General features: G+C 39.6%; 1 protein-coding gene and 2 long non-coding RNA genes across 3 annotated transcripts in view; 2 read left to right on the forward strand and 1 right to left on the reverse strand.

Annotated features, from left to right (window-relative positions):
• The first annotated feature begins 11964 nt into the window (after positions 1 to 11964).
• LOC307028092 lies at positions 11965 to 16599 on the forward strand. The gene is made up of 3 exons (XR_013804832.1): positions 11965 to 12146; positions 12612 to 12866; positions 13039 to 16599. It is a non-coding gene; the product is annotated as an uncharacterized lncRNA (long non-coding RNA).
• LOC307028091 lies at positions 16467 to 19141 on the reverse strand. Its single transcript, XR_013804831.1, has 3 exons — positions 19032 to 19141; positions 18771 to 18873; positions 16467 to 16603 (listed from the first exon to the last, which is right to left on the reverse strand). It is a non-coding gene; the product is annotated as an uncharacterized lncRNA (long non-coding RNA).
• A 36-nt stretch (positions 19142 to 19177) lies between these two features.
• Positions 19178 to 20020, forward strand: part of LOC307028089 (uncharacterized protein) — a 29525-nt gene continuing 28682 nt past the window's right edge. Inside the window, exon 1 of the mRNA XM_079662855.1 lies at positions 19178 to 19195. The gene's annotated coding sequence lies outside the window, so the exon portion shown is untranslated. The remainder of the gene's footprint in view (positions 19196 to 20020) is intronic.

The raw sequence follows: 20020 nt of genomic DNA on the forward strand, positions 1-20020 counted from the left end.
TGGCTAGAGCAATTGGTCTATAGTTATTCAAGCTCCCTACCTTGCCCGCTTTGTCCTTAATGACAGGGACCAAAGTACAGATGTAGCGCTTCATTTCAGACAGTTTGAAACGCGAGGGCCGTGATTGGTACGTGATCTGCCCTCGCTCAAGGGAAAACCTCCAGCTTGACTTGAGACCGCCCCTGTGATAGATAAATGTAATTATAATGAAGCCAGCTGCAATTGATCATTGATCCACCAGGGGGTGCAGTGGGGTTCCACACTGGAGCTCATGTGAAATAAAGTCAGATACAGTACGCTGGATGTACAGCGGAACTTTGTTAAGATCCATATGTCACGGATATCATACTCTGTGCTAAATAAGAGACACGATGTAATCATTTACAAAATATCAACATGTTGTTATTTAACAAAATGATGTTGTTTAGTCGAAAAAAACGAACGGGAGGAAATGCAGCCCGGCTCTCGATTTTTAATCCTAATTTAATCATCATCTTCACCACGATCATTTATGTTTATGTTCGCCGAATTGACATGAAATCACTGACACATATGAATATACTGTATTCAACTTCATTAAAACGTTATTAACGTGCCTAAACTCAGTAATTCACTAAAAAAAATTATATTTTAATGAAGCCTCGTCGGCAGATCAGGATCTTAACGCGTAGCGGAGGGATCTTGGTCTGCATGACGGGTGTTATTTTCCCCATAAGGAACAAGTCGCTGCAAATTATCCCGCTTCTTACATGGCCACATTCTCAACAAAGTAACGACATGACTCCCAATATTAATTGAAATACTTTTATGGATTTAGAAAATGTTTTTATTGATTTAAAAAATAGTTGTATGTATTGATTTAAATTGACATGCATCCGCTAAGAAAAATTGTCCGTTGTTACCGTTTTTTAAACAGTCTGAATGAAACGGCAGCTCTCAGCTGTGTATTTACACAACGAATGGCCCATCAACCACAGCTCTCTCCCCCCCTCCCCCCCTGATCTTTCTTCTACAGCAGCTAAATTAACTGTACTCTGAGTGACCATAGACTGTATGTGACAAGCTTACAGTTAGTGACGTAACAACACCATAAAAGCTGGTGGGTTGAAAGCAATTCGGGAGGTAAAAAGAACTACAATAATTGTGATTTATTTATTGTGGCTTTTATGTTTTTAGGTGTAAAATGTTAAATAATTCAGGCTTATAATGCACCCTTCTCTAAAAGCCTTCAACAATGACAATATTCATAGTAATTTAATAAATCCTTCCAACACACATTGTAAAAAATAGCCTACTGTAAGTTAAGAAATCATTCCGATATGTACATCTTCTGATGTAAAAACAATAACATTATAAATAGTAACATAGCTGAACATGGTATTGCACATTTAGCTTTGAGTATTACTGACCTGAGATGTTTTTATTACATCAATTAAGGTGACTGAGGCTTTTTAACATAGACAGAGCACTACTGAAACATAACATCTGAAACGATGTAACAACATATACTTTTTGGGGATGCAGCTTGGGATGTGAGGAGTGAGGGACACGGCTTAGAACGGGCGTGTCGCCTACTGTCCTGCCAGTGTTGGCAGGACAGGAGAGTGTGTGCACCAGTCTGCCTTGATCTATGAATTCATGGTTATTCAGGTTACTCTGAGTGACAAGCTTACAATTAGACACAACACTGTCATTGCAAGTGATTCTACTGTACCTAATTACCTTAACACTAGAACCGCCAGAGGTTTTTGTATAGGCCTACCAAAAAACGTCAAATCCCGCTATAAGAATGCAATTTTTAACAACATAGGGTGCTACATAACACACTTTCAGGAAAAGTCACGGACTGGGAGACTTTAATATTTTATTGAAAAAAAGTTACATTGCACAAACACAACACACATCACACAAATTAACCCGATTGGCGGTTCTAGTGTTAAATAAACTCACTAATTAATGAAACCAGTTCAATACGCATTATTCTTATTCTTATCATTCTTTATGAGCGCAGAAATAGTCTTAAAATCAGATCTGTTTTTTAAATGAAATCTGACGGCAGGCATTTAGCTCTGATCACCTATGATAAATGCGCCACACCTAATCGCTGGCCATTCAGCCACAGAGCTCCCTCTATACAAATCAAACTGTAGACGGTGTGAAAGCACCTATTGTTTTAAATAATCGTCGAAATGTGACCTGTGAGCCTTCTGAATTACCGTGGGACAGCACATTCTAAACTAAAATGTTCAATCAATAAAGTAACATCTTATCTTATCTTATCTTAATAATATCTTCATATTAATACTAATAATAAATCATACAGTATGTGTCCAAAAGGGAGCAGGAGGAAGCAAACACAAACATATACAAAAAATATACTGCATATTAAAGCAAACGATTGTAAAGGTAAAAGTATGAGCATAACAAATAAAGAAGTGTAATGTAAACATTTACATTATAATTATGATTATTTAATATATAAAGACTATATATTATTGAATTACAAGATTATATATACTTTAGTTGATCTAAAATATTGATGTGTTCAAATGCTCTTCAAAACACAACGGAAAGTCCATGAAACTTGTCTTTCTGTATAATGAAGCACCATCTCCTGGTTAGAACCTGAAATTTAAAATCTGGCAACGCCCTCTTGAAAAATAGTGGGAGGGCTTAAAATTCCTCAATACTGGTCTCACGGCCCGTCTACACTACAGGCATCGAAAAATGCTTTCAACGCTTCGCCCATTCACTTGAATGGGGTGACGTAGAAGATTTTTAATCTTCGCCGAACTGCATTGTGGGGAGCTTGGCATGGCTTTGCAAGCATCACGAGCATCTATCGGCATCAAAAGTTGAGGCTCGATGCTTGGCATCAGCCAATCAAATCCCGTTTATGCAAATCCCGCCAGTGCAAGCGCAGCCAATCAAACCGCGTGCAAGCATTTCCTCATATTCCAAATGAGATATTACGGAAGCAAATCACCCGGTTCTTTACGACCAGAACTATTTACCGGGATACAAACCGGAGGAACCAGGCATGGAGGGAGGTGGCAGAGACAGTGGGTGAAACTGGTAGGTTTTTCGCCTGTTTGGAGAGTTTATATCCAGTTTACTTTGTTTTAACATTGATATTGCTTTGTATGTCGGGGGCGGTAGGTTCATGTGATTGGTTGTTGGTCGCGTTGCTTGCAAAAAATCGCCAAGCTTCAGACACGCCCAGCTTCAAGATTTTTTTATGCCTGTAGTGTAGACGGGCCGTTAGGCCAGTCGTAGGCAGGAAGCTGTAAGCTGGAGTCTGAAATGAAGTGCTACATCTGTAACAGTCAACATGGAGTCCGGCAACACACCATGAGTCATGAGGCCGGTAAAACAAATGGCAAGAAGAACTGCAACCTTCGGGCTTTCCAGTTTAAGGTGCTCTGCAGTGATTCGGTCAGCCACTTGCTTTGTTATCAGCTAGCTGTGCAATTGCTCGATAAACCTCATGAGCTGTGATTCCCACTGTGACACTTTTCACAACATTACCAACCTCATAAGGGTCACTTTTAACACAATTAAGTATAGTATAGTAATGTTGCCTCCACAACTCAGCTATGTTATCGGCTCCAGATACTCCCTCTATGGTGGTACATGGTAACGATGTACTGGCCCTGTTCAGAGCCCTCACCTCCTTCCAGAAGCCAGTCACATCATTATGAAGGAGCTTTTCAGCCATAGAATCCGCTCCCAATGTTTCTGTATGTTTGTTGACATAACGAACTGCATATTTATATCTAGCATTTGTAAGCTTTTTGAGATCCAGGACAGGCCCCTCTCTGGGCCTTCCTGCCTGGACCCAGGCCCCAAAAGCATTATTGGCTTCAGCGTATTGATCAGCCACATGTTTATTCCACCCTGGCTTGACGTTGCGTCTCTTCCTAGAGTAGGTATAGCATGGTCTACTGGCCTCCCATACAGCTCCCACAATACAATCATACATGTTACAGAGGTCTTCACGGTGACATCTTTCATTACAACCCACATCAACACACAGAGTTGCCACTTTGGGTAGATATACATCACTCAATAGGACATCAGTTCTCCCATAGTACAATAGCCAATCCTCATTTGTGAGCTTGGACCAATCCACTTTAGTGGTACAGGCATTTTTAACCTCCTGAGACATCTCAGGGACAGGGAGACTATCATAATCTAGTGACATTATAAAAGGGATGTGATCTGACATTGATGCTTCATACACAATCTCAATTGATCTTACAATGTCATGGGCATTAACAGTGCTTATGCAATGGTCAAGCCATGAAGTTGTATGCCATGCCTCGCTTACATAGGAATAGCTATCTGTAGGCAGAAGTATTTGGCTTGATAATATAAGATTGTTATCATCACAAAACTGTAGCATATGCTTAGCAAACAAGGACCTTTTGTCTGATATGTCAGCATTCATATCACCCACTACATAAACACTGGTGGAATGATTATCAACAATAAAAGAATGTATAAAAGCAAGTCTGTTCAGCTATTCATCTTCATTATGCTGTGACTCATATGGTGTATATACATTGAGAATGCTAAACTCCTTGTTATTCATTTTGATCTGTACAGCAATACACCAGTCAACTTCAAGCCTGATGACATTAATGACAGCGTCCAGCTTTTTGTGCCACAGGATAGCCACGCCCCCTGCTATCCTTCCTCTCACTATTCCCAGAGATAGGTCCGTAGTGGACTCCCCAGCCCCGTGAAAATAGTCATTAAGAGAGTTCAACTTTCCCAAGTCCTGTTTTGGTAAGAAAGTTTCTTGCAAGCATAAAATGTCACATTTTTGTTGCAAGTTGTCCACCACTACACGTCGGATCCTATCAGCAGCGCTCTTGCCCTGGCGCAGCCCGGGACAGTTAAATGATCCAACCAGCATAACGTTTAGCTAAGCAGCTCAGCCGTAGCCCCATTCAGTACCCTCGGACCAGCAAAAGGTCTAGCTCTGCTAGCCCCTATCACCTCCGCTTTACGTGGTTCATGGTATCGCCTCCCAACTGATCCTTCAGGCCAGAGTTCTGGGTTAAACATCTCCGCAACATCATTGCACTCAGCACACACTTTAAACGATATATCTGTTGCTCGCAGTTTCAATACGGTGACACTATGTCGGTGAATGTAATGGTGTTCTGTCATTTATTTACAAAATAACTGTTGTAATTTTGTATCTAAGTTAGTGAAACCGTTAATAAATTACAGTTGATAATCAAAATGTTGGTGATTACAAAGGGGTTACATTTCAGTGTATTATTTTTGGTAAAAATGCATTACTTTTTTTTGTGTCACATTTTTGCACACAAGTAAAGCCTTTAAGACTTTTCTGTGTTTTTTTGGTTTGTTCTCGTTTTAATTTCCACCACCTCTCTTCTACTCATCAATGTGCATTACTCCAAGCCTCCTGAGTCTGGGTGCAGCCGGACGGGGGTAAAGCCAACACTATTTTCCTTCTGAGATCAGATCTTTGACGTTTTTGCAACGTACAATGTTTTGTTTATTGCACTGTATTTTGTAAGACATTTTTCATGATGATAATCAGAAATGTGACTTAACATTTATTGAGATTTTAGAAATATATTTTTGACATATTATAAAATGACATGTTCATATTTCTTAACGTACTATATTATGCAACATTTTTTTAATATTTTTCAACATGGTCTAAAAGGATTTTTTTCTTTACAACAAGATATAACTTCTTCCATGATATTGTCGACATGCTATAGCTCACTATTGATTTGTTTACACATACGATATTACAGTATGACTTTTTAATTTTTTGGCACAATTAGTTACTCTCATTTTTGTTTTGAAAAACTACACCATAGACTATCATCTTTTCATATTTTTTAACATACTATACAATTGCTTTTTTCATTCTATTTTCAATATAATATACTATGAGTGTTTTACATACAGACAATCGCTTCACCAAGGTTACCAACTGTAGCAGATCTCAAAGCTGGCTGATGGCTTGCCAAAACTGAAAAATATGGCTGGTGTCGGCTGTTGGGTGCGCTTGTTTTGATGTGCAGCAGGGTTTTCTACGAGCTGAGCGTGCCTTATAAACTCATTTTTGTAAACATATGCAGGTGTGAGCAGTGGCGTCAATTCAGCCAAAGCTAAGGTATGGCAAGGTTACTAGTCACATGACTTAACTACAGTATCAATCAATATACATGCCCAGCAAATAATCATAACAAAAGTGACAAGTCTGCTATGTAGCTTTTCTGTGTGGTTAGGAAAATTTGAACTTTTTCAAATGCAGCCTCACTCACATCCCGCTAGCGCAAGTAACTATGGACACAAACACTTAACTACGCACGTCAATCAATCAATTCAGTACATTACCACATTACGCACATTACGCACATTACCCCGCATAACACTTGCACCATCGTAGCATTGTGCAACACACAGCTGAATATCTAAACTCGATAATTCCTTTATTATTTTCTGGGCCAGGGATTCAGCTGTCAGGTCCTTCATGTGATAGGTTCCAATGGCTCTTTCCTTTATAATCCCGTCATGTACATAACGGATCAAAATGGCCAGCTGCTCCTTCTTAGACAGGTCTTTCGTTTCATCCACTAACACTGAAAAGTACCGTGCTTCTCCTACTTCATTTATGATTATACTTCTGATATTTTCCCCAATAACTCTCACCATATCATTCTGGGCTTCTGGGGAAGAATAGTGCGCATACCTGCGTTCCTGTTTGCTTTTCACGTTCCTGTCATCTGTTGCAATAACGTCCAAAAGTTCAAGGAAATTTCCTTTATTTTCATCCTCATCTCTCTCGTTGTGGCCACGGAGAGGGAAGGCCTGTCTTCCCAGAAATGACGTGATTTTGAACAAGGATTTGACGTGAGCCCGGTTCTCCTGCACCTCATCTGTCCTGTTTGCGTCAATCCGACTTGCGATGGATTCCTTATGTCCGCTGATCACAGCCTTAAAGTTAGACCACGCTAATGCAGCACAATTGTGTCTACTGCTCCCTTGATGATCCCGGAGATTTTTTTTCATGTTCTTCCAACATGTGTATCCAGTGTCTATGAACACACGCAGTCCATGCCTGTCACCTGTTAAAGTTGAGGCTCCTCCAAAATGACGGCATGCAAAGCAATAAACTGCATCTTCTTGCGCAGAATATTCAACCCAGTCATATTCCTGATACACACTGACATTAAAGCGTCTTCCATTTCTAGTTGGGAAGTGGGTCAAACGAGGACGCCTGAGTCCGTCTGTTTTACATCCACTAATATCCTTCTTCTCTGCTCCAGTTGACCCAGAGGCTGCTACTGCTGCTGCACCCGGGCCTTGACCTTCCTTATCGCTGTCCACGTCTGATCCAGCTCTTTCAATCTGAGAAATTGGTGGGGACTCAGACTCGGATTCAATTCGAGAAGTCGGTGTGGACGAGTTCTCAGCCTCCATGCATGTAGTCTCCGTCTCCCTGTTAGCATCTGCATCCCCGGCGCAGGTGCTGGAGTGGCTAACAGCCTCGTTAACAGCTTGAATCCCACCTTCACTACCTGGTCCTTCTCCCTCTGCTGCTGGGGCAACATTGGAGCCATCACCTTCACCTGCCTTTTTTTTGATAAAAAAAGATTCTAAAGTTCTTTGCTTTCTTTTCATTTTAGTTAATTAGCTTAGCCGAAAAATAAAAAAAACCGCGATAACATGACCCGCTCTGACCTCCGGCGGCTTCTCGTCAGGAGATACCACATTTCAAGATAGGGAGGGGGGATACGTTACGATAAGTATTGGGAAAGATAATATCTAGACTAGAGAAATCGATTGTGTTGTTCTGATTTTCATTTGTATTTAATTTATATGTATTAAATAATAGAATAATCAATACAAATTGACACAGAGTAATTCCATAAATTTATTTTTTTAAAACGAACATTTACATTTTCCCCTGGAGCCAAGGTGTGGCAGCTGCCATACCTTGCCATACCCAATTGACGCCTCTGGTTAAAAGCATCAATCTGGTGCACTTTGAGAGCAACATTAAGAGATCTATGGATACATCTCTCAACACCCAGATGAAACACAACTGTAAGCAGATGTTCTTTTTCTTTATGGATATTTTACAAATCACTCCCCTTTCAAACTGTATTCTTGTTTTACTGCCATATAGTATTTCATAACTGTTTTTCCTTTATTCTCTTATTTTTTTTATAACCATAATGATCATATGAAGGTGTGCCGCGGAAATAATCTTTTGAATAATTTTTGACCAAACCGTTTGAGACCCACTGAGATAACTTAGACTAAAGTTAACTATCTAAACACTCAGAGAGTCCTTTAGCTCACCTGAGCCCCTCAGTCTGAGAGGAAAGCTCTCCTCCAGCTTATTGTGGAACAAACAGCTCCGTATGTCCGTTAGTGCAGCTAGCTAACCAGATGCTAACAACACGGTCCCTGCTGCTGGCACCGGTACCTCTCTCTCTCCCCCTCTCACACACACTAAATGCGCTATTCCGCACACACACAGAGCCGCGAGCTTGAACGACACAAGCACACTTTTATTTCCATGCAACTCTCTGATTGGTCTGGTGTCTTGCCTCTGTTGCATTCACTGAACACGGGAAATTACAGTCCTGCCGTCCTTTCTAGTGTCTTGATGAGGTTCACGTAAAGCACGGTTAATGTATTATATTATTGAGGTAGAATTGTCCGGGGCTACAGAAAAAACATTCGGGGCAGGCCAAAATATTATTTTACCAACAATGTGGAATTTATTGACTACATATTACACAGATTATGCACAGCGGGAGCAGCAAAAACCGTCAAATAATAATTCAGACAGGGGAGCTCCGCACCCCCTGCCTGCCGCTAGGGGGTGCTGCAGCGCCCTCAGCACCCTCCTTCCCGCGCCCATGCTCTTGAGTCACCACTCTTCGAGTCCGAGTCACCAAGGGAGAGTCATAGTCGTGTCAGAGTCCAAGTCCGAGTCACCCAAGGAGTGTCCGAGTCGAGTCCAAGTCATCACTACCTGTGTTCGAGTCCGAGTCCAAGTCCAAGTCACCGAAGGAGTGTCCGAGTCGAGTCCGAGTCATCATTACCTGTGTTCGAGTCAGAGTCCAAGTCTGAGTCACCTAAGAAGAGTCCAAGTCAAGTCCGAGTCACAAGTCTTCATGTATTAACCTTCTTGGATATATGTGTTGAAATGTAGCTGCTCCTCTACATTGCTTTTATCCTGTCATGTTATACTAATCTGTCTATTGCACTGCTGTGAAGCGAGTTTGGCTACAATTCTTGTAATAGGTGCTAGACAAATACAAAGCTTATTACTAATATTAATATTATTATTATCTATAAATAAACTATATTTAAAATGAGTTACCTTTTAGAGAAGTGATTATATTTGTATGCCAATATTTTCCTATGGTAAAGTTTTCGTTTTGCACTTCTATTTTGATAGTAATAAGATCGGGACTCTTATTTTGAAGGAACTTTTACGGTTAAATCGGTTTACTGATAAAGATTTAGCCTCAGAAAGCACATGGCTACTTAGCATGCAAAATTACATCATTCTGTATGTTAAGTAGCATGTGCTTTCATGTTATCGGTTGAATCTTTATTTATTGATTAGATCACGTTACTCTGATGATAGTGTTCAAGACAGCCTATATGTCTGAACTCGATCCTTAGAGTAATGTGTTACGGAGCCTTCTCTTCAATATTGTTTACACAAAACGAACATTTTGAGCTGCTCTTTTTCAATGTGGAAGCAGAATGTGTGAAAGCATGGGGTGAATAGGGTGTTATCTGTACTTAATTATGAATGTTGTTACATCAAGGCTGAACATTCATATATTTTTGGTATTCTTTTTGTATTATATTTGTATTTAATCTTGTGGAAGTGCAGATCCCCTGTCTTCCACCAGGGGGTGCTGCAGCACCCCTGATGGGGACTTTTGTAAAATACAATTTTTTGGTCAAATGTAAGCATTATTCAATGTTTTCAATGAACTGTGGAAAATATAACAAGTTAAATGTGTTATTAATGACGTTTGTTTTTAAAATAAACGTTTTTAGTTAATTAGGAAATGTAAACCCCTCGCTTCAATTTGGCTGGGGACAGGCCATTTTTAAGAACTTCTATTTTTCAAAAGTGTTTTTAAGTTAATTAAAAAACATCTGAAACCCTAATGAATCACAGACCTATGTACAAACAACTCACAAAACACAACTATCTCATCAGTTTTAAGATATTTTATGGATTATAATTTGTATTCACTGTAACAATCCCAGGACAGATAATATACGTTTCTGGTAGAACGTCCCTTAAACCGGAAGATGTCTGTGAGTTTACATTTTCTCTCAATATGAAGGTGTGCAGTACAACTTTAACAAGATTGCCACTCTGAACCAGGGAACTCCTTATGACTACAACTCTGTCATGCAGTACGAGAAGTATGGAAAACTATTATCGAATCAAACTTTCACCTCCCTTTTTATTGAATAAAATAGATAGCCGTGTCTATAAATGCGTTTAGACTTTGCAGGATTTCTTTGTTCGTATCAGACTATTCATTCATCACATGGGCCTACTGACTTTAGAGAGGTAAAAGAGGCAGGTATCAGTGACTCTGGGGAAGTATTAATCATGTTTCCCTCCTGGCAGACCTGCCATGACTCATGATGATAGAGCTTTAGACTTATGGCACAATATATGGATATGTTTGCCTTACCTTACAATATAACGACATTAACCCATTAGTTTGAAGTCATACAATGGACATGGCCTGATAATTTTCACGTAAAAGACATATGTTATGATATATGGGCATAGTCTGGATACTTTTCGTCAACCTTAATATTGCCCGTTGTGTTTATAAGCGTGTTTGTTTAAAAGAATGTCACCAACATTGTAGTCAACATGTTGCCAGAATTAACGACACTGTTTCCCTACCGCTAGACCTGGTCACAGACACTGCATATTTTCGTTAACAGAATCAGCTGGGTGGAAGACAAACGTACAATACACACACACACCCACCCACCCACCCACCCACCCACCCACACACACACACACACACACACACACACACACACACACACACACACACACACACACACACACACACACACACACACACACACACACACACACACACACACACACACACACACACACACACACACACACACACACACACACACACACACACACACACACACACACACAGTCACAGTAAAGCGATGCCGGCAGCTAAGTCAACCCACTGCCTTATATGGATGTGCCAATACAGGATAACAAATATTTAAAGTCTACACCAGTCAGGGGCCCAGAGGAGCACAGACACACTTTGTGGGAAGAGTGCTTCCAGTGCAAATGATGGGGGACAAAATTCACAGAGCCTAGCCTGCACAAATGATTTATTATGTCATTTAAATTGAGTGTTGCCAATACTTTGAAAGCATTTGCAAACTATCCATCATTTCACACTGGAAGATGATGAACTCCAGGCAAAGCTTCTACAGGGAGAAATCTGGTTTGGTTAACTTACTGTAGGATACTAAACTATGGGATTAGTTTTGTATCATAAAGATAAAGCAACACTTTCTCAGAATAAAGCAAAACTATGAGTTTAAAAGAGAAAAAAAAGTCAAGCAAAATAAAATAAATTTCTAAAATAAAACTACAAGTTTCAAACAAATCATTTGTGTAATCATGTAAACTATAAGTATTTTTTCTTTGTTTTAACATAGGTTTTTGTTTGCAGTTCTTGTTTCTTCTTTCTCAATGATCAGACTTTTGCTCTCGCTGCAGCTTTCTCGTTTGCGCTCCCTCATTTTTTGTTTGAGATTTTGACACAAACATCCCAGGTGGGCGGGACTTTCAGGGGTGTGTCCCCATTGGCTACTCAGTTTTTGAGTGACAGCCCACAACACCACAGATCATACAGTACAACTCATGCAGCAAACTCCGGAGACCACTCGGCCACGTTAGTGTTGGTGTCTCCTCATGTTTTTGGTCAGTCCTGTCATGCTTCGTAAAATACTCCATAAAAAATGGTTTAATACACCTTTAAGAACATGATTGTGAAGGAGTTACATCATCTGACTGAGGAGGAGCTGACAATAAGTGGGTAAGTTCTGTCCTTGAATTTTAATATTTTAATCTTGTTTTTACACCTTTTTTTTTACGTGGACAAGCTAAAGGGTCAGGTGTTGTCACGTTTAAATATCCCAGAAAAGGATTATATTATTTTTGTTTTTAAAACATGTATTAAAGTTCACTAAAATCCCTTGCTAGCAAGCTAACTATTTTCAAGCTAACATGTTGAAATGCTGAGTAATGGCAGTTAAAATGGCCGACGGTCAGGCCCTGTCACGTCAGGCCCTGTCACGTCAAGCCCTGACCTGTCACGTCAGGCACTGTCACAAAACAGCCAAACACTTCAGAGACTTATTTTGTATATCTGAGACCTCTAATATATATGAATGAAAAACAGTATAATAGAAGACCTTTAAATACCTGTTAATATTGTAATGGGGGTTATTATCTTTAAGTAACAATGGCAGTAATTTGTTTTAATTCATGGAAATTGCAGTTTAATGGCTCCAGTCAGTGCAGCTGAGAGACAGAGGCAGTGTCGGGCGCGCAGAAATGAAGAACCTGATGGAAAGGAAAGACATCTTCAGAGAGAGAAGGAGAGATGGAGGCAGAAAAAGAAAGTAGGAAAACTTGAGTTGAGTAAGAGAGAGCAAAGAAACAGGCGTAAGTTATGGCGAAAGCAACAACAACGATCTAGGCTCAAGAGAAAAGCCACAGTTCCAGAACCAGAGCCAGGGACAGGGCTTTCAAGGTTAGAAAAGACTACCTTCATTTTACAACTTTATTTTACAGTCTAAAAATATCAGTGTGATAACATGGTAATATACAATTTAATATCAAGTAAACTAAACAGAATGACCTTTTAATTTATGTTTGGATGACTGTTAAAGGGAATGTAACTGTATGTTCAATGTATGTTACAGGGGGCAAAAGCATTCCAAGAAAGAGAATAAGAAGCTGCAGATAAAAATCAGAGCACTAAATAAGGCCTGAGCAGCAGAAAAAAAGGAAAAAGAGAGATAGGGTCTCCAGCAACAAAAGCTAGATATCTGAGGCCAAGAAGCAGTCCAAATGCAAGGAAAACCCTGTTCCATGACGCATTGATTGAAGATCTAAAAAGTCATATTGAACAAGCTGGTAATAGTCAGGAAAAAAGACTAATCATCAACCTGATGACAGGGAGGATTGTCAAAAAATACAGGTTGCAGAAATATGCCCAAAGTACCTTTGGTTTTGCCCAAAGGCGATGGAAAACAGTAGGAGGTAATCCATACTCTTTCTCAAGGAAGAAATGTGTCCGCATGGAAGAAGAATATAAAAACAAAATAAGAGCCTTTTACACAAGAGATGATGTGAGCCGTATAACAACAGGAAAAAAGCAGAGTTTAACACATGCCAAGGTCAAGATGCAAAAAAGATTGCTCATGGGCACCTTGCACAACCTGCACAATAAGTACTTGGCAGAGAACTCAAGGAAATCAGTTTCCTATTCTCTGTTTTGCAGACTTAGGCCCTACTGGGTTGTACACCCATCACTTTCAGATAGGGAAACATGCTTGTGCAAACTGCGTGAGAACTTAAGCTTTGTAGCGGAAAAGCTTTGCAGTATGAAGTTGCTCAACACCCCTGAACTAGAGACATTGATGACACAGATCTGCTGTGACAAAACTAGTAAGGAGTGTACGTACAATGACTGTGTGGACTGCAAAGAGAAAGACTTCCCATTTGTCGTGGTATATGAGGCTTGCGCCAGGTTGGCATGTATGCAGTGGGTCACAGAGGACACTAAAGGACAAGACAAGAACAATATTCAAACAACATTCAAGAAGACCGTAAAGAAAATGGTCGAGATGACACTCAATGACCTCATCAACCTCTTCACTACCATGCTTGTGAAATGTAAACGCCATACATTCAACATCCGACAACAGTACAAATATTGCAGAGAACTCAAGAGGAATATGTCAGAGAACGAATGTATCATACATGTTGACTTCTCTGAGAATTATACATGTAAATATGCATCAGAGATCCAGGCAGTGCACTTTGGTGCATCTCATGAGCAAGCGACACTGCACACTGGAGTTTTATAGGATCAAATGCTGAGCCCTTGTGCTTCAAGAATGTCACCTCATCTCATCATCAAGACTGAAGGGTCCCCCAGCCATATGGGAACATCTAAGCCCTATTTTGTCCTACATTAGGGATGTCTTCCCAGCTGTCACAGTGGTCCATTTTCTCAGCGACGGACCTTGTACACAGTACCGCCAGAAGGGGAACTTGTACCTCTTTACCTCCCTACTCCACAAAAAAGGATTCCAAGCTGGGACATGGACTTTTTTTGAGGCCAGCCATGGCAAAGGGGCACCGGATGGTGTGGGAGGGGTTTTGAAAAGGAGTGCAGACCGTTTGGTGAGCAATGGCTGTGACATTAACATTGCAATGGGTCTGTTTGAAGCCTTGGTAAACACAGGCACCACTATTAAACTGTTCTATGTAACTGAAGAGTCCATTGATATGGTAATAAAGAACATGCCAGAAAGCATCCCCCAAGTCCCCTCAACGATGAGAATACACCAGATTCTCACAACCTCTCCTGGACAGATGTTGTACCGGGATGTGAGCTGTATGTGCACTGTATACAAGATTTACCATTGCACATGCTATAACACAAAGGCATTCAGCTTCAACAAACCAACGACCACACCAGCAATAGAAGAGATAACATGGGGTCCAGATGTTATAAAAAAGTGGTGTGTAATAAAATATGACAGTGACTTCTATCCTGGCATCATTACTGCCATTGATGAGGTTCAAGTGCAAGTGAAATGCATGCACAGCGCTGGAGTAAACAAGTTATTTTGTCCTGCAAGAGAAGACATGATCTGGTAGCTATTTGAGGATGTAATGTGTTTCATTCAACCGCCTCAGCCTGTGACCAGCCGTCATCATGAGATAAAAAAATAAGTTTGGGCCAAATTGGCAAAATAGAAGGATGACATTTTTTTTCCTCGTACGTGTCATTAGCTCCAATTGAAATAATGACATGCATGCAGTGTGTTTTGGTTTTGTTTGCTTTCAAAAACAAAATGAAATTGAAATGAAAAAAAATTTTTAAGCTGACAATTAATCAATTATTAGATTAAATGAATTGTAGATTACCAATGTTATGTTGTAATAAATGTGTTTATTAAAACAATGCTTAGAGCAGTTATCAATGCATTTCTATCAAATCTTATTGTGTGTCCTTAAATGATCATTACCACATCAGTCTAATATTGAATCATGATAATAATTTTAAAAAGGAAAACTTACCAAAACAAGATTTAAAAAATAAAAACATACATTTTCTGAATCAATTCAATCTATTAAGTCAGTCCTGTCACAAGCTGTCAACCCTGTCACGACAGGGTCGGGTCAGTCCTGTCACACAGGAAATTATAATACAGAAATTGACTATTTGAGTAAGTGAAATAACCTCTACAATTGTGAGCTTGGAGGTGGGGGGGTCATATCCACATCAGCTGTTTTGAAAAATAATTTTAGATACAATCAGGGACATGTGATCAATGGGAAAATGTTATTTGTTTTAAAAAAATATATTAGGAAACCATTCTACCGTACTCACATTTGTCTGTGACAGGGCCTGACATCTTAAGGGTGAAACTCATTTAAAAATGGATTTCATTCAATAATAAAAACAAGCTGAGATGGGACAATATGTGTTCCTAACAGTTTAACATGTTCTGCATATGACCTGTTATTGAAATTGAAATAAATAAATAATCTTTCTTCAGTATATTTAGATGTGGAAATATACGTTTCTGGTAGAATGACTCTTAAAGTGATACGTTCAAAAAATAAGTTAGACAAATGTAAGCTCAGCGCGTATAAAAAATACCCAGTTTTTTATTTACTCTAGATCTTTACAGACAACTACCACTGCTGAATAATGAAGGCAATACTAAAATACTCTGAATTGCAGTTCTACTAATGGCCAATAGATGGTGTACGACAGTACAATCTCACTGAGCTACTGAAATGTATACTACAGACACATATTGGCATTGGATTATACATTACAATAGTGCAAAGTAGCCGTTAGATACATAGAGAATGCAATAATTGTATAGGCAATTGCTTGCTTTAAATAACACATTAACAAGTATACATTTGAGTGTGTGGTTTAAAATGTTTCTGGTCTACCAAATGCCAACAGAGCATTTGTGGGTTATTCCTGGGTGAGATAGTCATTAGAAGTCTAATTGAGCTGTGACTATAAAGATGGATGCATCGGTCCCTGTGGGAACACATTATATAACAGTCAGTGTCAGTAGTTGTTGGCGATGTAGTATGGGATATAGACCTTCCCATCCGTCCACTTCTGCCACAGGCAGCCTCTGGAGGTGCAGGCGTCAGCGTTTCTTTCGGCCTCAGAGTTGATAGCAATGTCTCCTCAGATCATGATGGGCTCATCGATGTCAGGGTCTGCAGGAGAAACACAGGTGTGGATGTGAGTGGGAAATACACAGTTAGAAATGAATACAAATCTAACATCAATGGCCTGACCATTAAAGTTTTAGAAGTCAATAGTGACTCTAGTTATAAGAGGATCTACAGTATAAGTGGACATAATGTCTTTGATTTCCCACATTGTGTGGTGGGCTACAAGTTGTTTTTATTTCCACAGAAGTGACACCAGAGGGTGGAATTAAGTATAACCCAAATACATTTTTAGGCGACCGAAATCTGTCAAATAACTTCTATATACGGAAAACGTTTTTAGTTCTAGGGAGAAAACATGGAAAACACCCAAATCCCCCCTGCTTTATCATCTATTTTACTGTAAATGGGACCATAGTTACAATGAACATGATGCTGTTTTGAAGAATACTTTAAACTAGAGATTGTGACATAAGATAATGTTCCTTTAGGAACATGTTAACTGATGTAATAAATCAGTTGAAAAGTAGGTGTGGGGGAAACTTCTGTGTAGCAATGCAGGAGGAGTCACTGACTCAAAGGAGACACAGGGAGAGCTGGAGCTTTGATGTCAAACACTGATGGTTTATTTGGAGCTTCGGCCGGAGAATTCACAAAACAAGTCAAAGAGTCAGAGGTTCTGACTTCACAGTAGAGTTGCCACGTCAATTCTGAAGAACTCTACCCCAGAGCCATGTATTTAGCTAGCTCAGAGAGAATAATCAACATTGTGCATAACAAGCAACCCGGTATCACGGCAAGACGTGAACATGTGACGATTTACCATGCTGGGAGACGGGAAGATGTCACGATTTCGTCCCTTCAAACGTGACAGTTACACGGTATTGTTAACCCATGTTAACCTGTGGAGAAATGCCCGGAAATGCCAAGCAAATGCTACCCCGACGGTCGGTTGTTATTGTCAATATTAATATAATAATGATTTATTTTTTAATAGTCACACTCCATTGCGCCGATTTTCTTGTTGCCCCAGCTGGTCGACACCTCTTTTAGCAGAAACAAAGGCTACATTAATGTATTAAATCGATGTTAGTCCATGCATGTGGATGTGGAATTAACGGACGTGACGTTGTGCGATTGCATTGCCAGGCAACAGCTTCGGTTCATGTTAATTTACAAACTCTTCAACTACAACCGTAATTATATTTAAAAACATGTTAGAAAGCCTCACGAAATACTTTAATGTAAATTAAAATTGAAATGTGAAGGAATGTGTGTATAACAAAATACATCCGTCATAAACGAAACCGGAGCTCAGCTCGGTAATTGGATGGTTTAGCCGCAATGCACGCTGGGATTTGGTGTTTAGGCGATGTGAAATCTGAAAACATTTTTTTAAAATAAAATAATACTTTATTCCGAGTGTGCTTGCTTTTCTCTTTGAAAGTCATAACATAACGGCATTGTAATACACGGTTCGGCTGCAATAAATATTACATATCTGCCGTAATTCTCTATTTATAGAGCCCTGCTGAGAAGACTTCTAGACAAACAGGCAGAACTGCCGCCAAAACTGAAAGCGTGACGTGGATCATAAATATATAAGCAATTAAACAACATCTTACATTTCTACATTTACATTTAACAGTATTATTTTACAGTGACATATTGTAATCAAGGCCCCCTGTAATATCCCAACACATACATGTAAAAAGGACTGTATCCTTGGATTTCACAGCATTTAACTATTATTTCACAATAAAATACTGCAATCAATATCCTCTGTAATATCACATCAGATTTTGTAATATCACAACAACATTGTAAACATTGCAAGGATTTCACAGCATTTAAGAGTATCCTATTACAGAGAAATATTGTAATCAAAAGCCCCTGTAATATCAAAACTAAATATCTATAAAACTACAGTAAAATTGGATTTTACATTATTTAACTATTATTTCACAGTAAAGCACTGTACTCAAAATCATCTGTAATAGCACAACCCATTACTGTCAAATTTGAATTGTGCAGCATTGCACATGTGCAGAATAGACTATTTTAACCGGCGTGTGCCCTGCAGCATATAGCCTACTTCTCAAACCGTCTGGAAGATTTGAACTGAGACATTCTATAGCATAATTTGATTTGACCCAACTGGACTCACGGGTGAGATGAGAACCCGAACCCTCCTACCAGAGATGCCTCCTACCTTTCGAAAATGTGAACATCTGTGAGGTTCTCCAAGGCGGTTACTGAAGAAACACACTCCTCACTCTAAGTTTCGGTAATTTATTGACAAGGATGACGACACCCTGAAACAGAGTTATGCAGCAAGATAAGCTGACAAAGTATTACCTCCATGCATGTCATCAACACAAATATATACCACGACACAGAGTATAGTAGTATAATAGTATAATATATATATAGCATAATATATAGTATAATATAATAGTGGAAACAGTCTTACATGAATGAGTGGACGAACGTCTCAACTCGAGGCGGAGTGAATGAACAATGTTTGAACTAAAATGGCCGCTCGGCACTACCGGGTCAGAGCACAGCATAACCGGGCAGCGACAGCAGTGACGCTGCCCTCTAGTAGCCGGCGATAAACTCTTCAGTAAACAGCAAGTAAGTACTGCCCATAATGTGGATTAGTGGTGGATATTATGTGCTTTCGATTGCAAACGCCAGTGGAGTAGTGTCGTGTTGGTTTGTACATGGTAGCGAATAGATAGCTAGCTTGCGTTAGCTAGTAACGTTAGCTTGATAGCAGCCATGTCCATCTTGTGCTAGCCAGCCAACTATTGCTGACTGTTCCATTTTATGTAGACTAACGTCAGTAACGTTTACAAATGTTGGCAGAAGGCTTATGTATTCGAATGAAAGAGCGAAAAATGAATACTTAACAGGATAGACTGGCATAATCGCCATTGGTATAAGCTAGTTAGCGTTGTATTCTGAAGCCATGGGCTAACTAACTTACTAGTAGGCTAGCTGATGTTAGCTAGCTAATGAATGTTTCTTGCGCTAGGTGCTTGGTGGTTTCATTACATAATTGTCTTATCAAATTAGGACATACAAAGTTGAACTCTGTTTTTAGCCTTATTGTAGCTTGTGGCTTGCCAAGAGTTTAAGCCCCGCCTAGCAAGCAAAGTTTCAATCACTCAAGACTTTCATCAACGCTACTCTGGAGGATAAAGGATTACCAAACTCTCTCTCCCTTGCCTCTCCCAATGTTTATAGGTTTGAAATGTTTATAGGTTATTGCAATGTGTAATGTCATTTCTCTGAAAAAAAAAAAACGTTTATCTTATTTTACTTCTATACTATTCTAGCCTGAATTAGCTTCTACTTTTACCTGCATTTTGTACACTGCCCTGTTTTTCACTTGTCCTGTCTTGTCCCTGCACCCTGTCCAATGTTGCCTTAATGTCAGTACCCACCAGCAACAAT

Source organism: Notothenia rossii (genome assembly GCF_949606895.1).
Source record: "Notothenia rossii genome assembly, chromosome: 2".
Taxonomy (NCBI): domain Eukaryota; kingdom Metazoa; phylum Chordata; class Actinopteri; order Perciformes; family Nototheniidae; genus Notothenia; species Notothenia rossii.